The 21,201-nt window shown below is 53.6% G+C and overlaps 1 long non-coding RNA gene across 1 annotated transcript; it reads left to right on the top strand.

Moving 5' to 3' along the window:
• Nucleotides 1–3,131: 3,131 nt before the first annotated feature.
• Nucleotides 3,132–7,354, top strand: LOC144932273 (uncharacterized). Its single transcript, XR_013636886.1, has 3 exons — nt 3,132–3,316; nt 5,498–5,627; nt 7,152–7,354. It is a non-coding gene; the product is annotated as an uncharacterized LOC144932273 (long non-coding RNA).
• Nucleotides 7,355–21,201: the final 13,847 nt, after the last annotated feature.

The following is a 21,201-nucleotide window of genomic DNA, read 5'->3' as shown; positions in this document are numbered from 1 at the left end:
CGCCAGTGACATCTGAAACCGGTTCTGACACCCTTCACTCCCTTTTCAGGAGGGTCCTGCCACATTGGGTTATTATTTTTGAGATGTTTTCAGCCAATTTACGATGAATTTATTATGTACGTGGGGAGGAAGAAGCCGGAAAATCCGGGGGGAAAAAAAATCCCACGTCTTGTGCGAGGGGGAAACGCTCTATCCCCGTACAGATGGCGATGAGTGCACACGTTTGCTCTACCGCCTTCTGCTGGCGAGCCAGGGGCATGGCACTTCGACGCCCAACGGGAAAGGGGTTTCACAACATCTGTGCGGTTAATCCACCAGCCCTCGCTGCCGCGAAAGTGCTGAATTACAGGCAGCCACGTGCAGCATGAACACCACAGCCCGGCTTAATGTTGCCAATGTTATATCGAGGCCGGTGGGGTGAGCACACGTGTACACGTAAGACACCAGACAAGACAGACAAGAGAGAATCGTACTGTTAGGTTTTTCGGTAAAGTCACGTAGGTAAAAAAAATAAAATTAAAAGTTAATAAAAGTAATAATGGAAATAAAATAAAATAATAAATCACGACGTTTCGGAGGCAACACAAGTCTCCGTCATCAGGTGGGACCGTCACAGCTAAAATTACTGCATCAAGTGTCGCTTTTTGACTGGAATCGGGCCAGTCTTGTGACAACTCGTGGAATCGTCGAGCGGGAGAGGGGTGAACATACTTGATTGTCAATTTATCACGAAGGCTTTCGCGACCAATAATCATCCATAGGTTTTCTTTGGGTTAGATCACGTAGACATACATGTGTCATTAAACCCGCCACCACCCGACACAGCCAATTTAGTAATGTTTGTCATGTAAACAGAGCATGCAGATTCGTTACTAGTACAGCACACCGGTGTGTTGGAGAGCAAATCTACAACATTTACAATATAAGTACGACGTTTCGCCAGTAATTACAACCAGCATCATCAGGCGACAGTCAGATTTGTGGAGAAATCCTCCTGTTTCGTTCCTTAAATAGAGGCGTAGATGTGATGACGTCACGTATGAGCCTTTCACGTGCGAAGGGGGGGGGGGGAGTTAATGAATGCATATACATCACAATGGGTATCCATTGCCGGTTGGGTTATTAATTTGGTAAACCATATACATTATGGATGCACATTATGCGTGCACATTGTTCTTGTATCTCCTGTTGTTTGCGTGCAATAGCAGTACCTGATATTGTCCACGTACAGGTAATCCCCATTGATGTATGGTGACCTGTATAGGCATGCATTTAAACAGTGTATTATTTTATGACTCGCTTCCAAGCAGAGTTAAGCCTGTAACTATCCAAACGGTTAAAATTACTTTTATTTCTCTCAATTTCGATAAATTATTTAATTAGTCTTGGTCAGTAGTAACTAGTTTTGCACAGAAATTCAACATTATCCAAATCAATTTAGTGTCCTTGTTGGCACGCGTGTTCTGCCACTGCCGACAGTTGTATTTAGAGGCCGTTCGAAACTGAATTTTTGGTTTCGGCCGAAACCGAAAGTAAAAAATTGACTTTCGGCCGAAACCGAAACTATGCCGTAAGAGGCCATTTGCCAACTTTCGGCGCCGAAACCGAAACCGAATTTCTGTGGGCCTCTAGTTGTATTTGGGAGTATTTAATATTTCTTTGGTATTCTTTTAGTCTCGTGCTGATCATTCGTCCTGTCTGCCCAACATAACATTGATTTTTCCATCAAGTTCACTGCATTGTGTCTGTCATGGGTGTTGTTTGACCATACTTCACCACGCTGGTCAGCGCAGATTGGAGTGAATACGAAATCCAGAGCTAGTACAAATACCACGAGCTGTGGCCGGGAATCGAACTCGCGTTAACTGGGTTCATAGCGCTGTGGGCTAACCAATGCGCCACCACCCTGCCAAAGGGAACAAGCGTATGTCAAGTTGCATATAATTTGCATAAACAGTTAAACATTTATTGTGCCGCGCATGCGATAGATGAGTGCTTACAGCGGGAGAGTGGGGGATTATTTATACAAGAATCGATCAATGTCAGGGGTTAACTGAGAGCGCTGCCTACCAACAACTGTGGTGTTAAACACTGCCCAGCCTGAATCGAACCGTGCATCTATATATGTATGTTGAACTTATTTCGCACTGAATGTCGCCAACCGTGCTAAACGGAGGTGGGAGTCTCCAAACATCCCAGCGGAGCATGACCCTCTTCAAATATCTTGAGACTCAGCGACGCCTGGCTGGGGGAAATAAAGCACTATATTAAACTTAGTATTATTACCAGAATAAAATCCTAATAGTTTTATATACTGCGTGTGTTCTGTATTTGATGCATTCTATTAGCCGTGTATTCTTTGTGCTGGTTGTACCATGCTGGTGCACTCCCTTGCCATTTGGAACTTGACCCTACGCAGTTGTCCATGGATGGTTGTGTTTGTGTGCTGTAACCAGGTTTCTGTAACCAGGTGCCCATCAAAATGGCCATTTATTGCACCAATGGGTTTTATCTGCGTCAAATATAAACCTAATCTAAATATAGTCGAACACACCCTGAACCATAAATAACCATGCTTTGACACCGGACTCTAATGCAGCCTCTTACCATACATTATTCTGATGATTCATACTGAAGCTGGCATCATAACCCACTGTCCAATCTGGACACTAAAAATCTGCCGTCACCTGAACTCTGACTATAATCCGGACCTCAAAGCGTGACCGTTGAACCCTTGAAGAAATGAAGAAATGTGCAGCCCACTCTCGGCTGAGGGCCTCCTCACGCCGTGCGGGTCGTTTGGCCATAAATCACCACGCTGGTCAGTTGGGGCGGGCGACAACGGGCCGTTGGAGCAAAGACTAAATACAGTACAGGGTGGTCTAGATGTCTTGTGACACCCCCCCCCCCAATTAATTACACCCTAACACCCCCCCCCCCCCCCCCCCCGCATATTGATTTCTGGTGTAAATAAACCTTATGCAGATCTTTTAATAAAAAAATATTACATGAAAAGTGAATTAAAGGGGGCTGGGTCACAACACATGTGGACCATCCTGTACAGCAACGGATGTGACTGCACCGCCCTCTGCTGACAACGTCACCCCCACAGCATCCTCACAATCCGGGGCCACGGCGAGAGGGCTGCTGGGTTGGGACGTGCGCCATCAAATATCCCTTGCGGCACCCCCCCTCCTCCTCCATCACTCAACATGCACTCTCCTGAGCGGTGAATCACTGTCACGGTGTCGCGGTGACCAAACGCACCCCACTCCGCACGCCATCCGACAGGAGCAGCTGGAGCCGAGCCCGCGAGGTTTGTTCTCCTTCCGCGCACAACTCCCGACTAGCGCGCTTGGCTACGTACGGCGAGAAATCAGTTCAACGTATATATTATACCACGTACATAGATGAAAGTCGTCCGTCCAAACACTATGCGTGCTCAACCCCGGCTCGGATTCTCAGATCTAACGATATCGAGCAGCATTCTGGGTGAGTTTGAGACGGGCAATACTAACCATGACTGCTTGCCCTTAAACCTATGTAACAATGTTCTTTCGAGGACCCATAACCCCAGCAATTACTGGGGGGGGGGGCTACGTCTCATCAATCAGCTATTGACGTTGACCTATCTCAACTGTGCTGGGGCATTGCCGCAACACATTCGCCCTCCTCCCTGCACATCAGAGCACGCCCTGCACTGCAACTCACATGACCCTGCACACGATGATTAGCCACCACACCCTGTAATATCCCCGGGGCATGCCGAGGAAACCAAAGGATTTCTAAAACGTTGAAATTAATAGCCAGAACGGGGGGAGGGGGGGGGTCCCTACCTCGCTCTCACACACACCCAGCCCGGCTGTCTGCACCTCGCCGTCTTTCACACACCCTCTCACACCCATAGATGTCACAATGAACTTGTTCCACTACAACAACCGCATGTACTGCGTGTATCCAACAACAGTTAACAGGCTGTTTGTATGTATGTACAAACCTACATACAAAGACAAAGATCCCCCGTATCGCCTTCACAGTCTGTAGGGGGCAAGTGCTGTTAGCGAGCACCTATGAAGGCCGGCACGGAACACGAGAGGGTGGATGGTCAGCACCACGCCCGGCCGCCTTTGTCTCCCGAGAGGCGATGTTTACACGCTACACCAGGTACTCCTTTGAGGCTTAGTCAACCTAGGGGAGGCCCTGGACCGGTTCAGATAATCATCACTGGTGTTGGCCGTGAGTGGGAAGCCGAACTCGGTTCGCCGGGTTCGCAGCGCAGCGCGCTAATCGCTCCAAAATCGCACACACACCCACACACACCCACGCACACAACTCGCCTAACGAGTGTTTCGTTCTCTTGCTCACACACAAACTTGCTGAGTCTCTCCCGCACGTGTCTATGTATCTCCTCTATCACACACACACTCAAGTGTCCTCTCACACGTGGATACATACTACATGGGTCCATTTCACACACACACACGCGCTTGATGCAGAGGTTCACAACTGGAACGCAGCGGGTGTAATAGCCACTTTAACACTGCACGCCATTGGCTTCACAGTAGAAGTTAAATATCCCCTGATGTCATTGGCAAGAGTAGAGGGCATTGGGTGCCTGGCGTCAGGGTCAACATTTTTTGCCACATTCTAAAATGGCACCGCAAATTATTCAATTGGGACTACACACAGCAACCAATGCCCCCTACTGGAAGAAAAATGCCCCAGGTCCCTCTTGCAAATTAGACTTTGCTGATCTCTTGAGTTCTCCCCTGGTTAAACAAAATTATATTGAAACGTTCCAACTCTGCCTCTCTCACACACCCATCCCCGTTCTCAAATCGCGCTCTCAAAATGCACACAGCGCGCGCTCAAATGTGTCTCCCAATACGGCTGTGTCTGTCGATGGTCAAGAATAATAACGGAGTGGCAGCCAAGGAATGGAATGCGTCCGAGAGGACGTCCACCGAGTGGATGGAGTGAATAAATCAGCTCGCGCGCAGGTGCTAGGTGGATTACTACATCACATGATCGTGGGAGACGTGTGTTTGGAGAATTTATTTCGCACCGTACGTAGCCATCCGCGCAGTCCTAAAGAGAGTAACTTTCAACGTAGATTCGAAAGTACATAGTTCTAGTGGCCTTCTAATATCGGAGGAAAGGGCGTTGCAGACGTCCGCAGAAGTGCACATGAGAGCAAGCAATGCAGTGCTCGTCTTTGTTCGATGGTTCGCCGAAAAGCCGCTGCGAGGATGACCGGAGTTCACGTGATGGTTGTGCTCCTTGACGAGATCAGCGAGGTATTGCGGTTCATTTGAGGCAAGCACGTCGTGTTTTAATAAAGCGATCTTGGGGAGGCCTTCATCCGGCAGTGGATTTACCATGACTGATGATGATGGATGTCTCCCTCTGTCCATCCCTCCTGTATCCCATGCACCCCTCTTCACCCACCCCTCTCGTCCCGCGCCCTAACCCCCCCCCCACCCCCCCGATCGTGCAGGATGGCTCGGGTTATCTGACGATGAACGAACTCCAGGCCGGAGCGAAGACCCTTGGTGTGGCCGAGGACAAACTCGAGGACTTCATGCGTTCGGCGGACAAATCCGCTGATGGCAAAATCGACATCAAGGGTTCGTGTGGAGGAGTGCTCACAGCCAAGCCACTCCAAGTACACGCATCCCCAAAAACACTCTCAACGCACGACCACTCACATGGCCAACTCTACCGCTCATGCAGCGCATCACACCATCACACTCACCAGACCACCACCACTCACACAACCACCTCTACCCATACACACCACCACACCACCACTCGCACAGCCATCTCTACCACCGATGCAGCACACCACACCACCAGACTCACCAGACCACCACCACTCACACAACCACCTCTACCCATACCACACCACCACTCTTACCATACCACCACAAGAACACCACTCACACAGCCACATCTATCACCCATGCGGAGTACCACACGTGCCACACTAAACATAACATATAGCGCTCGTACCACGCTCACCACAACACCATTCTTTACTTGCAAGCCTACCAATCGCGCAGCACACCACACATGCCACACCTGTCAATCACTGCACGACACCCTCCACGTTGCCAATCCCCCGTCCACACCCATCGACCGCACCCACGCCTCCATCCACACACATTCCTCCACCCACACCACACCCAACCAGCCGTACCCTAATCGAACAATCACGAACATTCGAAACGAGTGCACACGTACAGCGAGTTTTGTCAGTCCACTGCTGGATGAGGAAGGGGCATTAAAATGCCTCAATCGAGAGCGCAAGGAAAACTGCAGTGATTGTGGTAGTGCAGCATATAGGGGGACCTGCGTGACCCACCAACCCCTTGTGGTACGATCACACTCGCAGTCTCGTAGACATGTACACAGTGGCTGGGATCACCCTGCTGCCAACACCACCAGTGACGACTGTCTGGACCGGTCCTCAGCCTCTCCCAGGTCGACTCCACCTGTGCAAACATCCAAACACCACACACCAGGGAGACGAAGGTGGTCGGGTTTAATGATGGCCACCCACCCCCTCATGCGTCGCGCCGGCCTTCATGGGTGGTCGCTCACAGCACTTGCCCGAACAGTCTGGCAAGGCTATACGTGAGATCTTTGTCTTGTCTTTGGCGTTAGCTCAGCCGAAGAAGCTGCGGGAACGACTTCACCAGCTCCAGGCGACACTCTTATTTCGCGTGGCCATGTTCCTTTAGGGCAGGATTTGAATTTGGTGGGGGGTGTGGGGATTAGAGTGGGGGGGGGGAGGCTATAATCGTCGTGCGAAACTGTGGAGAACATGGGAGCCTGGTGACTCCAACATTGTGTTGAGTGTTGCAGTGGGGCAACATGCAAAACTAACAAAACGCCCTCAACGTATTCGTCACGATACACTGTGGCATTAAGAGGTTAAATTGCTTCTCTGTATATGTGTTAGGAAGCAAATGTATACTTATTTATTTATTTTACCAGGTAAGGCTGACTGAGCTGTCAAGCAATTTTTTTCAGAAAAATGACCGATATTGGCCACCTTCGTCGAGACGAGAATGATACATGGACGCCCCCCTATCAATCGTTATGCTTATACGGCATTGTTGTTCATGTTGCTGCTGTTGTTGTTGTAGAGTTCGTGGCTTACATGACTGGAAAGTGAACCCAGGAGACCAGAACAATGCGGACACGTGGAGAGGAGTGACGTCGCGTGCACCGCACACACACACACACGTGTACACACACAAGTGATCACACACGCAGACGTTCACACACATGAAGATCAAAGATCCCCCGTATAGCCTTCACAGACTGCTGGGGCAAGTGCTGTAAGAGAGCACCGATGAAGGCTGGCACGGCACACGAGGGGGTAGTTGGCCAGCACCACGCCCGGCCGCCTTTGTCTCCCTAGTGGCGATGTGTACCAACCGTACCAGGTACGTATTTAAGGCTAAGTCGATCTAGGGGAGGCCCTGGACCAGTTCAGATAATCGTCACTGGTGTTGACCGTGAGCGGGAATCGAACTCGGGTGGCCGGGTTCGTAGCGCAGCACGTTAACCACGACACGACACTACCACTCCCCACACAACCACGTGCACTCATACACACGTGCTCCCACACGCAACACGGACACGCACAAAATGCATAAGCTCATGCAATACGCATGCTTTCACGCGTGCACACTAACGATATTATACACACGAACACGAATAGAGACACTAGCACATACATACACACACGCACACTGTAATATATCCTACACACACACTGCCGCACATTAATTCGCACAAATATATGCAGTTAATGCATGGACGCTACTATATATACACACACACATCGACCGATAATACAGACAAGCCCAGAGCAATAACACGCGTGCACAATTGCACACTAATTTATTGCCAGTGTACATATTTGCACACGTGGAAAGCATCTTTAGGGCCCACGCACTTGCAGAGACGCGCACGTACGCACCTGTACACGAGAGAGTACATTGAGTGTGAATGTATTTTATTATTTACACGGACGATCGAGTTTAGCCAGTTTCCCTGATATTTTAACATCTACGTGTACACAAAGACAAAGAGCCCCCGTATAGCCTGAACAAACTGTTGGGGCAAGTGCTGTTAGCACGGCACACGAGGGGTGGGGTGGCCAACACCACGCCCGGCCGCCTTTTGTCTCCCTAGTGGCAATGCTCACACCAGGTTCTCGTTTGAGGCTGAGTCGACCTGGTGATGGTCGTGAGTGGGAATCCAACTCGTGTCTCTGGGTTTGCAGCGCAGCATGCTAACCGCTGCGCCACCACTTCCCACACACATACAGAACGCAGACACACAACAGACGGATGCATTATATTCACACACGCTCATTCATCACTGTGAAAAAGTCACAGACGTTCACGCACACGCGCACAAACACTCACTCCACGCCTGCAGTCGTTTGTGCCCGCTTATACGGAACATGTGTGTGTGTGTTGCCTTCAAGACTAACAAATAAACGTTTCGTATTGAGAAACAAAAAACCTCCACATTCAAAAGAGCCTTACTTCATCATCGGGGCCTAATTTCAGCACGCAAGATATCCCGGGGCTGAGGTCCGGAAAAATGTCGGGTCTGTCCGCATTGTGGCGCCCATGCTCACCTCCCCGACAAACCCCTCCTGGCTGAGTCTCAAGGCGCTAATTTCACACGGGTCCTGTACTGGCACATCGTGTGTTTGGCCGATTACATTTCCCCGTGGAGCATTTTTCCTTGTGTATTGCACCTGGGTAAAGGCCACCACGCAAAGGAAGGGGATGGCGCTCAAGGTCCGCACAGATGGGGCATGAACCAACCCTTGATTGTCTGCCTCCCGCAAGCCGGGGGGTTCGGGAGTTTCCCACAACTCTCTGTGTGGCCTGGCAAACCTTCCACCAAAATGATCACGGGCATGCGCCAGAAGGCTACATAGTTTAATTTAGGGCGTTTTCAGCCTGTGGTATAACATTATGCTGTCATAAATAATGCATTTCAGTAACGACAACAGAGCGTGAGAGAGGGAGGGAGAGAAACATCACAGAATGAGAGAGATGAGTGGAACTGAAATGGGAGATGGCGTGATGAGACAATTGGTAAAGTGACAGCTAGAGTGAGAGAGAGAGAGCAACGACTGAAAGAAAGAGGGGTGGAGAGATGGGGGGGGAGTCGGTGAGAGAGGATGGAGAAAAACAAGTAGGGTGGTTTAGGTTTTTGTTGTTGTTGAGAAAGCCTCACTGAGTCTCAAGACTAATTTTCATGAGGCTCCTGCCAAGTTACCTCAGTTAATTTCTCGGGAGAGATACGATGGCGGTGAAGAGACAGGGTGGCGTATGCAAACAAATACAGAAACAAAGATCACAGTGAACAAAACACAGAGAGTAATCCAAGGAGAGTTCGAAGATGCGAGAGCGACGAGAGAGGAAGATTTAGAGAAGCGGTTCTTAACCTTTACTGCAGTCTTGGACCCCTTTGGTTCTCAATCGTAAACAATGTACAATGTTACTGGCAGGAACCTCCTGGTTACACCAGCCCACAGGGGATTATTGTGTCCGTCGTGCAGGGAGGGGCTGGGTGGGGAGGGGAGGGTGGGGAGGGGCTGGGTGGGGAGGGTGGGGAGGGGCTGGGTGGGGAGGGTGGGGCTGGGTGGAGGATGGGAGGGGTGGGGCTGGGTGGGGAGGGGCTGGTCACCCCGTGGTGCCCTTCTAAAACTCAACGTTTAACCTACTCACGCCGGCTTGTGCCCGCCCTCACAGTCGGCCATATTTGCGGAATACACCACGCCGCCGTTGACCCTGGCCATTGACCGAGCAACCCAACGTTCCTACCAGCTCCCTCCGCAGGAATGTGTTAATAAATACACACAGAGGGTTTGATGAAACAACGTAGTTGTACTTACGTGCCCGTGCTTAATTTGTGTTTCAATGATTTACCTTCGAAAAAAATCTGGCATGTCTCGCACCCCTACAAAGGGTGTCTCGCACCCTCTGGAGTTGCACTCACGGGGTGCGGCAACTCCAGGCGAAGAACCGCTGATTTAGAGGGATACAGCGATGAGTCGAGGCGATCACGGTGATTCCAGATCAGAATCTGGATAGGTTCATTAATAGAGTCCTTTGTAAATACAGTACACTACTGGATGAAGACCTGCCCAATCCGTGTCGGTCATGGGTGATACTTTACCATACTTTACTACGCTGGTCATTGCAGGCTGGTTAACCTTGGCAGAGGGGATACGCGGGCGGGGTCTCTTCAGAACCGCTTCAGATATCAATCGCTACGGATGTTGGTCGTGGCCGGGAATTGAACTCTGGTGGCCGAGTTCATAGAACAGTGAATTACCCAGCGTGGCAGCGCTTCTCAATGCGTTCGGTGCCAAGTCACGCCCTTGCCCCCAAGTTGCGAGAACATCGCTCCCTGGACAGACGCTCCCAACTTCCTCCCTCTGCTGCCCTGATATGGAACTGCCTCCCTGAACACATTGTCGGCGAAATCGCCGATTCTGGTCTCCAAGCACTTCAAATGTCGAGCACGTGGACATCCCCTAACTTCACCACGCGCCTTGTCCGGACTGAGTCTTTGAGCTGCAGTGAACCAATGTGTATGTCGATTAGATATAGTAATGTCTGATATGGCTGTCGTTCACAATTGCACCCAATAGAAAAAAATGCACAAACATATACATAATAGGTAAACGGCATTCTAATCCACTACGCCGTACATACATTTGTCAATAAAATTCACCACACATATATATTGGGTAATGATTTGTAAATAAATAAAGTAACGGAGGTATATACAAATTAGTTTTTCCGTCTGTCTCCATTTTTCCTAAAATATTTTTTCTCTAATGAAAGGCAAAGCAACTTTTATTAGACTTTTGGCCTCGAAATCTAAGCAGGTTCGTGCCTGGATATTGCTTGGGACGAGTGGCCCACCCTGCAGGAAGGCAAGGTGCAGTTGGCGTTGTGGGTTGCACAGTGTCGTGCATCACAAGCGAAACAAATCCAAGGTGATGTGTGTAGTATACTCCAAACTAGCACTGACCAGAGTGGTGAAGTATGGTCAAATAGCCCCCAACGGCTGACACGGAGTGCTAAGGGGAGGAACCTCAACGGGCAGTGTGGATTGACAAACGGGCTGTGTGTGTGTGTGGAGACGTGGTTCAATGTTATCACTCGATATGAAAAAGGGGAAAGGAACTCCGGTATCCCACCCAGCGACAAATAAAGGATAGACACGAGATTAACAGCGAGGGAGGTATTTGCACTCTTGCTGCCCTGCATGGGCTAGGGAGAGATTACGATCTCACGACGGCGACTTCGGCCCGGAGTCGCAACTCGGAAAGCGCAGAGCAACGAGATACGGCGACACCTGGACACACCAATTCCACAAGCAAACACGCACGCGCACACACACGCGCGCGCACACACACGCACACATATAAAGATAAGTACGTACGAACAAACATCGAGTTATTGACACACGGATGCGATCACTTACATGAACATGCATACACGCATCGGCAAAGGAATACATCTCCCGTGTAGCCTTTAACAGATTTGGGGCAAGTCCTGCGAGCGAGCACCTATGAAGTAGTTTTTTGGGTGTTTTCGGTAAAGTCACGTGACTTTACCGAAAAAACCCAAGAATTTGAATCCTTGCAGTCACGAAAGCTTCAAATCTATAACCTATGAAGTAGGACTGAACGATTACAGGTAATCGATTTCAAATCGCAATTTTAAACAATGCAATTAGCAAATCGCAAAGCTGCGATTTGAAAAGTCATATTACTTTCTTATTGGAATTGTTTTTATTATTATAACTTTCTTTATTTAACTTAACAATTGTTCTATGTTTGAGTGTTCTATTTCAATTAAAACATTTTAATAAATACATGTTGGAAGCAGTTCATATATTTTAAGTTCTCATCCTTGTGTAAAGGAGAGCCGACACAAGGTTGCAGGGGGTTCGTCTTTTATTCCTTTCTCCAATCCACACCTGTCCCCAGCTGCCTCAATCTCGTTCCCACCAAGCTCCCCCTCTTCCCGCCCGTTCTCTCTCTTATATCTCCTCTCTTGCTCCTCCCCCTTCCCCTGTCACCGTCCCACCCCCCTCCTTTTGGTGGGAATCCTTCCCCTGACATCCCTTACATCACCCCCCCCCCCCCCAGAAAAAAAAACCGTGCTCGCTTCTGCCTGCCCCATGGACCATTTAAGTCTCCCCATGAGCCTCTCCCCACTGACAGAGAGGACCGCCCTTAACCCCCACGCAACCATACAATCCAATATAACTCAACAACATGAATTGAACGGTCTGCCCGGGTCTCCAGCCAGAGCCCCGTAACAGCCCAGACATCCACAGGCTGCAGATGACCGCGGCGGCCCCCTCCGTCGGAGGCCCTCTCGTCATGGCCCCCGGTTTGGTGGCGCCGGTGTCGCCTTGTCTGGTGCCGCTTCTCTCCAGCCCCCGCGACCCCCGGTCGTGCCGCCTCTCCGTCAGGCCTCACATGGGGCGCTATAGGTGACAAGGGAACACAGGGCACCGAACCCCATGCGGGTCGGTGAGTGGTGGTCGGCGACCTTGGCCCGGGTAGGGGTGATGATGGCGGTGTCGATGGCGGTGATGATGGCGGTGACGATGGTGGAGATGCTGGTGGAGAGATGTATGGCTTAAGGCGGGTGGGGTGCACAAACCATCGTCGCTTACCCAGTTGGACCTGGATGCACTGCGGTCGGAGTGCTTTAACGACCTTGACCGGCCCTTTCCAGGGTCAGTGCAGCTTTGGTGGAAGGCCGACCGGCACCTGAGGACAGTGTGGCCATGCCTGTTCCCCGACTTTAAAGGGCTTGGCTGTCACTGTCCTCTCCCGCATCCGTACATTGCTCCCTTGGCTAGTGGCCGATGCGGCATCGGCTGCTTGGTGGGCCTCCCTCAAATAAATGAGGGAGGCCTTTAGTGCCTGTGGCCACGCATCGGCTCTCGCGGGAATGTCCGTCAGCTGCACCTCAATAGGCGGAACGGGATCTCGTCCGTACATCAGGAAAAGCGACGGGAACCCCATTGCTGCATGTGGGGCCACCCTGTACGTCGCTAAGACCGATGGGATGTGGAAGTCTCAGTCGGAGTGGTTTTCGTCCACCACTTGGGACAGCATGGCCGCTATGGTGCGGTTAAGCAGCTCCACCATCTCATCGGTCTGGGGATGATATGGAGATGTTCGGACCTTCTTAGTGCCTAGGATAGAGCAGATGTCCTTCAATAGCTGGGAGGAGAAATTCCTGCCTTGATCCATGAGCAACCGCTCAGGTGCTCCCATATCAAGAACATAGCCCCCCACATAGCCCCCCACGAAGGCATCGGCAATGGTCTGTGCCATTTGGGCCCACGCCATCGGCCACCTTGTGCACTACTCGACTCCAACCAACAGATATTTATTTCCCCGTGGCATGACTGCCAGTGGTCCCAGAATGTCCAACACAACCAATTCGTTGACCCTGGTCACTGTGATGGGCTGCAAGGGCGCCTGGGTTACCCGGGGTGGTGGCTTCCGCCGCGCGCATTCGATGCAGGTAGCGACCCATCGGTGCACGTCAGCGGTCATGCCTGGCCAGAAGTACCGACCCTGTAATGAGGACAGTGTCTTCCACCCCGCCAGGTGTAGCAGCTGGCGGCAGTGCACGTCCATGACCAATTGTCGACGCAGCGACTCTGGAACCACCAGGCATCACTGGCGTCCTGCCGGGTCTCATCGCATGAGGAGGTCCTCCCATATGATGTACTTCTTCCCCCTTGCTTCCGCTGAGGCGCGTAGCGCTCACAAGGGGGCCTCCTCCAGCTGTAGACGTCTCCAATCGTACAAGGTCAGCACCAGGTCATGGTCGGTCAGCTGGACCTCACCCTGTGCGCCCTCTGCCATGTGTACGGGAGCGATGACCTTTCCCTCCGGCCTCTCTTCCTTGCAGTGTGCCGCGCCTGTGGTGCATGTGTAGTATGAATTTAGGAGGCTTGACGACAGGGTCGGAGGCACACTTATTTATTAACACCAACTTGTGCACAGTAACGGGTACACACAGTACTTAAGGGGGTATCGTCCCCTTCACTCGGCTACAGGGATACACAACATCTAACCCCGCTAACCTACGCCCAAGTCCTCCACTACGGAGCTAGGGGAGGCTAACTATCCCAGCCCTGGTCAAGCTAGGATCCCGGCACCCTGAGTCTCCAGACCGGCTCGTCAGTCTGGGCTCTCGGGGCCACGCCACCGGCTTGCCCTGGTCGGCCCTGATAAGGACAGCGAGCCAGGGGAGCTCTGGGGCCTATTTAAGCTGGTCTTCTGTCTTCGCTGGTTTAAGCTAATACTCGACCTCGAGCCCTCCGGCTCACCACCTTTTATAGTACTCGGCCCCTGGGAGGGGCCCGTGGGGGATGCAGGTGCGGACGTCGGTGTGAGCACCTCCCCTGTGTACGGCCCTAACCACGCCCCTTAGCCATCCGTGGCCATGCACAATTACACCTCTACATCACCCCCCCCCCTGTACAACTCGCAGACGTCCCCGGCTGCAAAAAAAAATCAGAATAAAGGTGCATCCCTCCCCAAATCCGTGTGTGTGCCTCGCGTAATTTAAACAAGAACAATGAGAACTATAACAAGAACAACAACAGGAAGAGAAAAAAAATAACCCGACGCACCCCCCCGAATAAATACCCCATTCCCCAAAACCAACATATATACACGCACTCCGGACGCCTCCCCCCCACTGTCCGCAAGGGCCGACCTCACAATAGTCTGCGCGTTTTGGCGCGCGTTCTCGCGGCGGGCCCGTCACAAGGGCCCGTCCCGGCACGCTCAGTGGCGGTTGTTGACGGTCCGGCTGCAAGAGAGTCTGGCGTCGCTGCCGAGTGACCCCCGACCCCTCTGGGAGGGGTTGGCGGGCGTGGACCCGTCACTCCTGTTGCACCTGGAGATGGAACAGTTGATGTCAGGTTAGGCGAGAGCAGCGACGTCGGGGAGTCGGCGGACCCCTCACACGTTTGGCCATGCGTGTGTGTGTGTGAACCACGGGGCGGCGCAATGAACGGTTTCAACCTTGAGGGGTGCACGTACCACCGACGCCTCCCCCATTTGACGCGAACACATTGCGGCCGCAAGACCTGTACGACCTCCACTGGCCCCCGCCACGGCCGTACCAACTTTGACGAGGTTGCCAGCGGCACCTGGGGACAATGCAACCATGCCCTGTCCCCTGGTTTCCATTTGAACACATGTACCCGCCCCAGCCGAAGCCTCTCGTTCGCCTTCTGGCGGAGTTCAGAATTTTGCACGGCCGCTTCCCGCGCCTCAGATAATTTGCTGATGTTAAATTTAACGTGTTTGGACAAGGTAGACTTTGCCTGAGGCGCCGAGAGCTTCAGCTGGGTCGTCACAGGGGGGTTAGCCTCGCGGCCATACATTAAAAAGAAAGGGGAAAATCCGGTGGCCGCGTGGGGAGCCATCCTGTAGACTTGTAACACACCGATAATGCGAAGGTCCCAATCTGTCTGGGATTCCGATACCTGCTGGGACAGCATGGACGTGATAGTCCGATGCAGCCGTTCCACCATCCCGTCAGTTTGCGGGTGATACGGGGAGGTCCGAATTTTCTCCGTACCCAAGAGGTCGCATACCTCGCGGAGGAGTTTCCCCGAAAAATTCTTACCCTGGTCAGTCAGCAGCCGTTCCGGAGCACCCTTGTCGAGGACATAGCCCTGGACAAAGGCCTCCGCGATGGCTGCTGCCGACTGGTTGGCCAGGGGCCAGGCCATAGGCCATCTCGTGAAGTATTCGACCCCTGTCAATAAATACCTATTTCCCCTGGGTGTAGCGGGAAATGGGCCGAGAATATCCAGAGCAACGAGCTCGTTAACCCGGGAAACCTTTATGGACTGCAGCGGAGGGTTGGACCCCCTCGCTGGTGGCTTCCGCTGCGCACATTGCGTGCATGACCCCAAGAGATCCCCCACATCCTTTGCCATGCCCGGCCAGAAGAAATCGAGCTGGAGCATGGCAAAGGTCTTGTGAACCCCGAAGTGCAGGAGCCACTCATGCGCAGCCCATACCACCTTACCCCTCAATGCTGCAGGCACCACGAGCCGTTGGCGGCGGGATTTTCCATCCCAGTGCATTAGAAGCCCCTGGAACAACCCCCACGAGTCAACGTTCGCCACCCCCTGACCAACCCCCCCGGTGCGACGGCGCAGAGCGAGGAGGGAGGTGTCCTCCATTTGGAGGCGTCCCCACTCCGCAACCGACAACCCCAGCAACGAATCCCTCCCTTCTTGCTCGATAGGACCCGAAGCCGAAGGCGCATCGGCGGCGGCCACGAAGACCGAATTGGTGGTCACGATCGGGGGCTTACAACGCCCCGAACCCAAGAGGCAGGCACACTCCGAAGTGGGTGGCAACCGCGACAGGGCGTCAGCGTTCGTGTGGCGGACGCCCTTACGATATGTGGTGACAAAGTCGTAGTCTTGGAGAATCTCCAACCATCGAGACAACTGCCCCGATGGTTGTTGAACCCGCAGGGCGTACTGTAGAGCGGCATGATCTGTACAGACGGTGAAACGCCGACCGTACAGATACGGGCGGTACTGCTGAATGAAATAAACAATTGCCAATAATTCCCGACGGGTAACGCAGTACCGTTGTTCCGCCGGAGACAGTACTCGACTACCGTAAGCCACCACATGCTCTACGCCCCCAATGAGCTGGGACAGCACGCCCCCAATGCCCGTGTTACTTGCGTCTGTATCGAGCAAGAAGGGTTGTGAGAAATCGGGGTAATTCAACGGCGGAGCCCCCACCAGGGCATTCCGGAGGGCGCGAAAAGCAGCCTCCTCCTCCGGCCCCCAATGAAACCTGACTCCCTTGGACGTCAAGGCATGCAATGGTTTCGCGATCGTAGCGAAGTCAGCCACAAACCGTCGGTAGTACGACGCGAACCCAATGAAACTCCTGACCTCTCCCACCGAGGTGGGAGTTGGCCAGGAGCTGACGCATTCCGTTTTGGCGGGATCTGTGGATATCCCCGAGCGCCCCACAATGTGACCCAAATACCGCACCAATTCGCGGAGCAAATGGCACTTCTGCGGTTTAAATTTCAAATTGGCAGCCCTTATTTTGAGAAAAACAGCACGCAACCTCTGGAGGTGTTCATTGAATGATTTGCTAAAGACGATGACATCGTCCAAGTAAATTAAACACGAATCCCATTGCAAGCCTGCCAAGACCAGTTCCATTAACCGCTGAAAAGTTGCTGGCGCAGAATGTAAGCCCATCGTCAAGCAGTTAAATTGGAAGAGGCCTTGCGGTGTACGGAAAGCCGTCTTAGGTTTGGATTCGTCATCCAGAGGAAGCTGCCAGAATCCAGAAAGTAAATCGAGGGTGGAAAAGAATCGCGCCCCCGCCAAGGCATCGAGCGACTCATCCATTCGAGGAAGCGGGTACGCATCTGCCACAGAAATTTTGTTCAATCGCCGAAAGTCGACATAAAACCGCAGTGAGCCGTCATGTTTTTTCACCAAAACGATCGGCGCGCCCCACGGGCTGTTGGAAGGGGAAATTATATCGGCGGCTAGCATGTCATCAACAGCCGATTTTACATGATCCTTTTCGGCGGGACTCAACCGAAAGGGATTTTTGCGGATTGGCGCGCTGTCACCCGTGTCAATATGGTGTCGCAGCAATTTAGTACAACCAATATCAAATTTGTGTTGACTAAAAACGTCGGCAAATTCGTTCAGGAGAACTCGCAGCTGCGCACGCTGCGAGTCGGACAGGTCCAGTGATCCCGCGTAAAGCGCATCCAGCCATCCGTCATCACAGTCCGAATGCGGTCGCGATGGAGGATCGGTGCTTACCTGACCCACGAGTGGTTCCTCATAGGGTACCGGCGTTGCGTGTGCAAGCACGGTCCCTTGAGGAACCATGGCCGTTCGCGATCCTACATTAAGGACTGCAATGAAGGGGTCCCCATCCCCTTTCACCATGGTCTGAGCCGCTAGCAAATCGGGTCCATTGACCCCGGCCCGAGATGGTCCCAACAAGACCCCCCGATCCGCAACCCCTTCAGCAAACGGCCGACGCAACCTAAGAGGGACGAGCATCTGAGCCCCCGGGGGTACGCGCACAGTTTTTGTCACGAGCGCCTGCACGGTGGCAAACGCCCGACGCTCCGTGGTGGGGGAAGACAAAAATGTAACACGTCGGCCCGACGGGAGCTCGATGCACCCCTGGTCAATCAAGATACGAATGGGCATTTTGGCCAAGAAATCCGTCCCCAACAGGCACGGAACCGCGAGTGAGGAGGAAACCAAAACAGGCCCGGATAATTTAATGTCTCCAATGCAAATTTTGGCGCGGATTTGCCCAATAATGCCCAGCGAGCCCCCGTTAGCAGCATAGCATGGCACGTCAACGGGGAGCAAGGGACGACTTTGAACGGGAAGGATGTTATAAATCAAATCAGATATAATGGTCGCCGATGCCCCTGTGTCAATTAAAATCCGCACCTCTATCCCATCAATATGACCGACCACGACCGACGATCCCGCCGACGCTGCAACGACCCGATGGGCGAGCGCCGACCACTGACCCGGTTGGAGCGCTCGCCGCATTTCAGAACAATCCGACGCAACGGCCGTCGATTTTCGAACCCTGTCCGTTTCAGCGCGTGAGTGTGTGTCGGATGTGTGCATGGGCCAAACGTGTGAGGTGCCACGACTCGCCGTATTTCTCTGCTGGAGCTTGGGTGGAGACGGCGCGGCATCCTGACGAGGTGTCGCCCCGCGCTGACGGGGAGCCCGGCATCCTGAAGCAACGTGGCCTTGAAGGCCACAGTTGTAGCACCGTGTGAGCGCCCCAGATGGCCTGGGCTGCTCCTGGCGGCTCGGTCCGTTCCGAGCCTGTGGTGCCGCCAATCTCCATTCCCCCCGCCGCTCCACCCCGCAGACCTCCTCCGATGGGAGGGTGGTGGCCGCCATGGCATGGCCGGTCACCCCCTTGGCGGCCTTGCGACGCAGGGACCGCAAGCCCCCGTGGATGTGGCGCGTGACCAGCAAGGACGACATCTCTGCGTCGTCTTGAGCCAAGACGGCGACGTCCAGCTCATCAGCGAGTAGCAGCAGCTTTTCAGCCACCATGGCGTCCACTCCCTCCTCGTCCATCCGCGGGAAAGCTGCCTTCGCCAGGGCCAGGAGAGCCGTCCGGAAGGCCAGGGGCGATTCGTTGGCGCCCCGATGCCGATCGTGGAATAGCTGCCTGCAGTCCGAAGGTGGCCCATAGACAGCTGACAGCAGCTGCAGCGCCAAGTGCAGCGTGGCGCGCTTTTCCTTAGGCGCCGAGGTGAGAGTAGCCAGGGCGTCGTTGTCCAGCATCGCCGGCAGCGCGCGTAGTGCTTCGGCGTCCGTCCAGTTCGCCATCTCCTGATGAGCAATGAACCGCCTTTTGAAGCCGCCCCAGTCTCCGTCCGCACCCACGAATTCTTTGAGAGGCGGCAGACGCTGCTGTAACGCGACGTCCGTGGCTGCGGATCGCGCTCCGTCGTTCCCAGCAGACGTTACAGTGTGGGCGGGCTGCGAGCATTGCATCGCCGGTCGCTCCGTTGTTGACACGCTGGCCGGTGTTGATGATGTCACGGCTTGTGCTTGGCCCTCAGCAGTCACCTGACGCGGGCCGGCCCGCCCTCTGCTCGCACTGTAGTGATGGCGGGAAATTTAACCGCGAGCCGCGTCGGGGTGGCGGGAAACGTCGCCGCGCGTCAGCTGCTGTCGTCGTCCCGCGCAGCCCCCCCAGCCCCCAGCCGCGTGATCTCCTCCAACGCGGCGGCCGCAGCGTAGAGCAGCTCCGCCAGGCGGGAGTGAGCCAGCCGAAGTCCCTCGGCCGACGCATCCCCCCCCTTCCTGTCATAGCAGCACGGGTGGCGATTCGGCCGTGGTGTCTTCCATCTCCGACTTCCTGGTACGTGTCGTCACTCGTGTGTCCATCGTTGAACGTTTTACTTCTGACGCCAGATGTAGTATGTATTTAGGAGGCTTGACGACAGGGTCGGAGGCACACTTATTTATTAACACCAACTTGTGCACAGTAACGGGTACACACAGTACTTAAGGGGGTATCGTCCCCTTCACTCGGCTACAGGGATACACAACATCTAACCCCGCTAACCTACGCCCAAGTCCTCCACTACGGAGCTAGGGGAGGCTAACTATCCCAGCCCTGGTCAAGCTGGGATCCCGGCACCCTGAGTCTCCAGACCGGCTCGTCAGTCTGGGCTCTCGGGGCCACGCCACCGGCTTGCCCTGGTCGGCCCTGATAAGGACAGCGAGCCAGGGGAGCTCCAGGGCCTATTCTAGCTGGTCTTCAGTCTTCGCTGGTTTAAGCTAATACTCGACCTCGAGCCCTCCGGCTCACCACCTTTTATAGTACTCGGCCCCTGGGAGGGGCCCGTGGGAGATGCAGGTGCGGACGTCGGTGTGAGCACCTCCCCTGTGTACGGCCCTAACCACGCCCCTTGTGTTTGTTAGCCATCCGTGGCCATGCACAATTGCACCTCTACACATGCACAAGGGCCCTGGGGCACCAGCCGGGACAATGCGTCCGCGTTGGCGTGTCTGGTCCCCTTGCAATGCACCATTTAGTACCTGTACTCTTGCAGGCGCTCTATCCACTTGGCCAGCTGGCCCGAAGGCTGGTCGATGCAGAGCGAATACTGCAAGGCCGCGTGGTCAGTGCGGACCGTAAATTTGCGACCATACAGGTACGGTCGAAATTGCTGCAGGAAGTGGACGACCACTAAAAGTTCCCTACGTGTGATGCAGTAGCGCTGCTCCGCTGATGAAAGCACACAACTACCATAGGCGATAACCACCTCCCGACCCTGCTGGATTTGTGACAAGACGCTGCCGATGCCCACATCGCTGGCGTCCATGTCCAGGATAAAGGGGAGGCCAAAATCCAGAAAGGCCAATGGTGGTGCATCTGTCAGACACGAGCGCAGCTGCTGGAATGCCTCCTCCTCCAGAGGGCCCCAATAAAACCTCTGGTTCTTCGCCGTCAACACGTGCAAGGGCTCTGCAATGGTTGCAAATTTGGGTACGAACCAGCGGTAGTAGGACATGAAGCCCACA

Source organism: Lampetra fluviatilis, chromosome 5 (genome assembly GCF_964198595.1).
Source record: "Lampetra fluviatilis chromosome 5, kcLamFluv1.1, whole genome shotgun sequence".
NCBI lineage: Eukaryota > Metazoa > Chordata > Hyperoartia > Petromyzontiformes > Petromyzontidae > Lampetra > Lampetra fluviatilis.
Note: the sequence above shows the minus strand (reverse complement) of the source record. Positions and strands in the feature narration are given on the sequence as shown.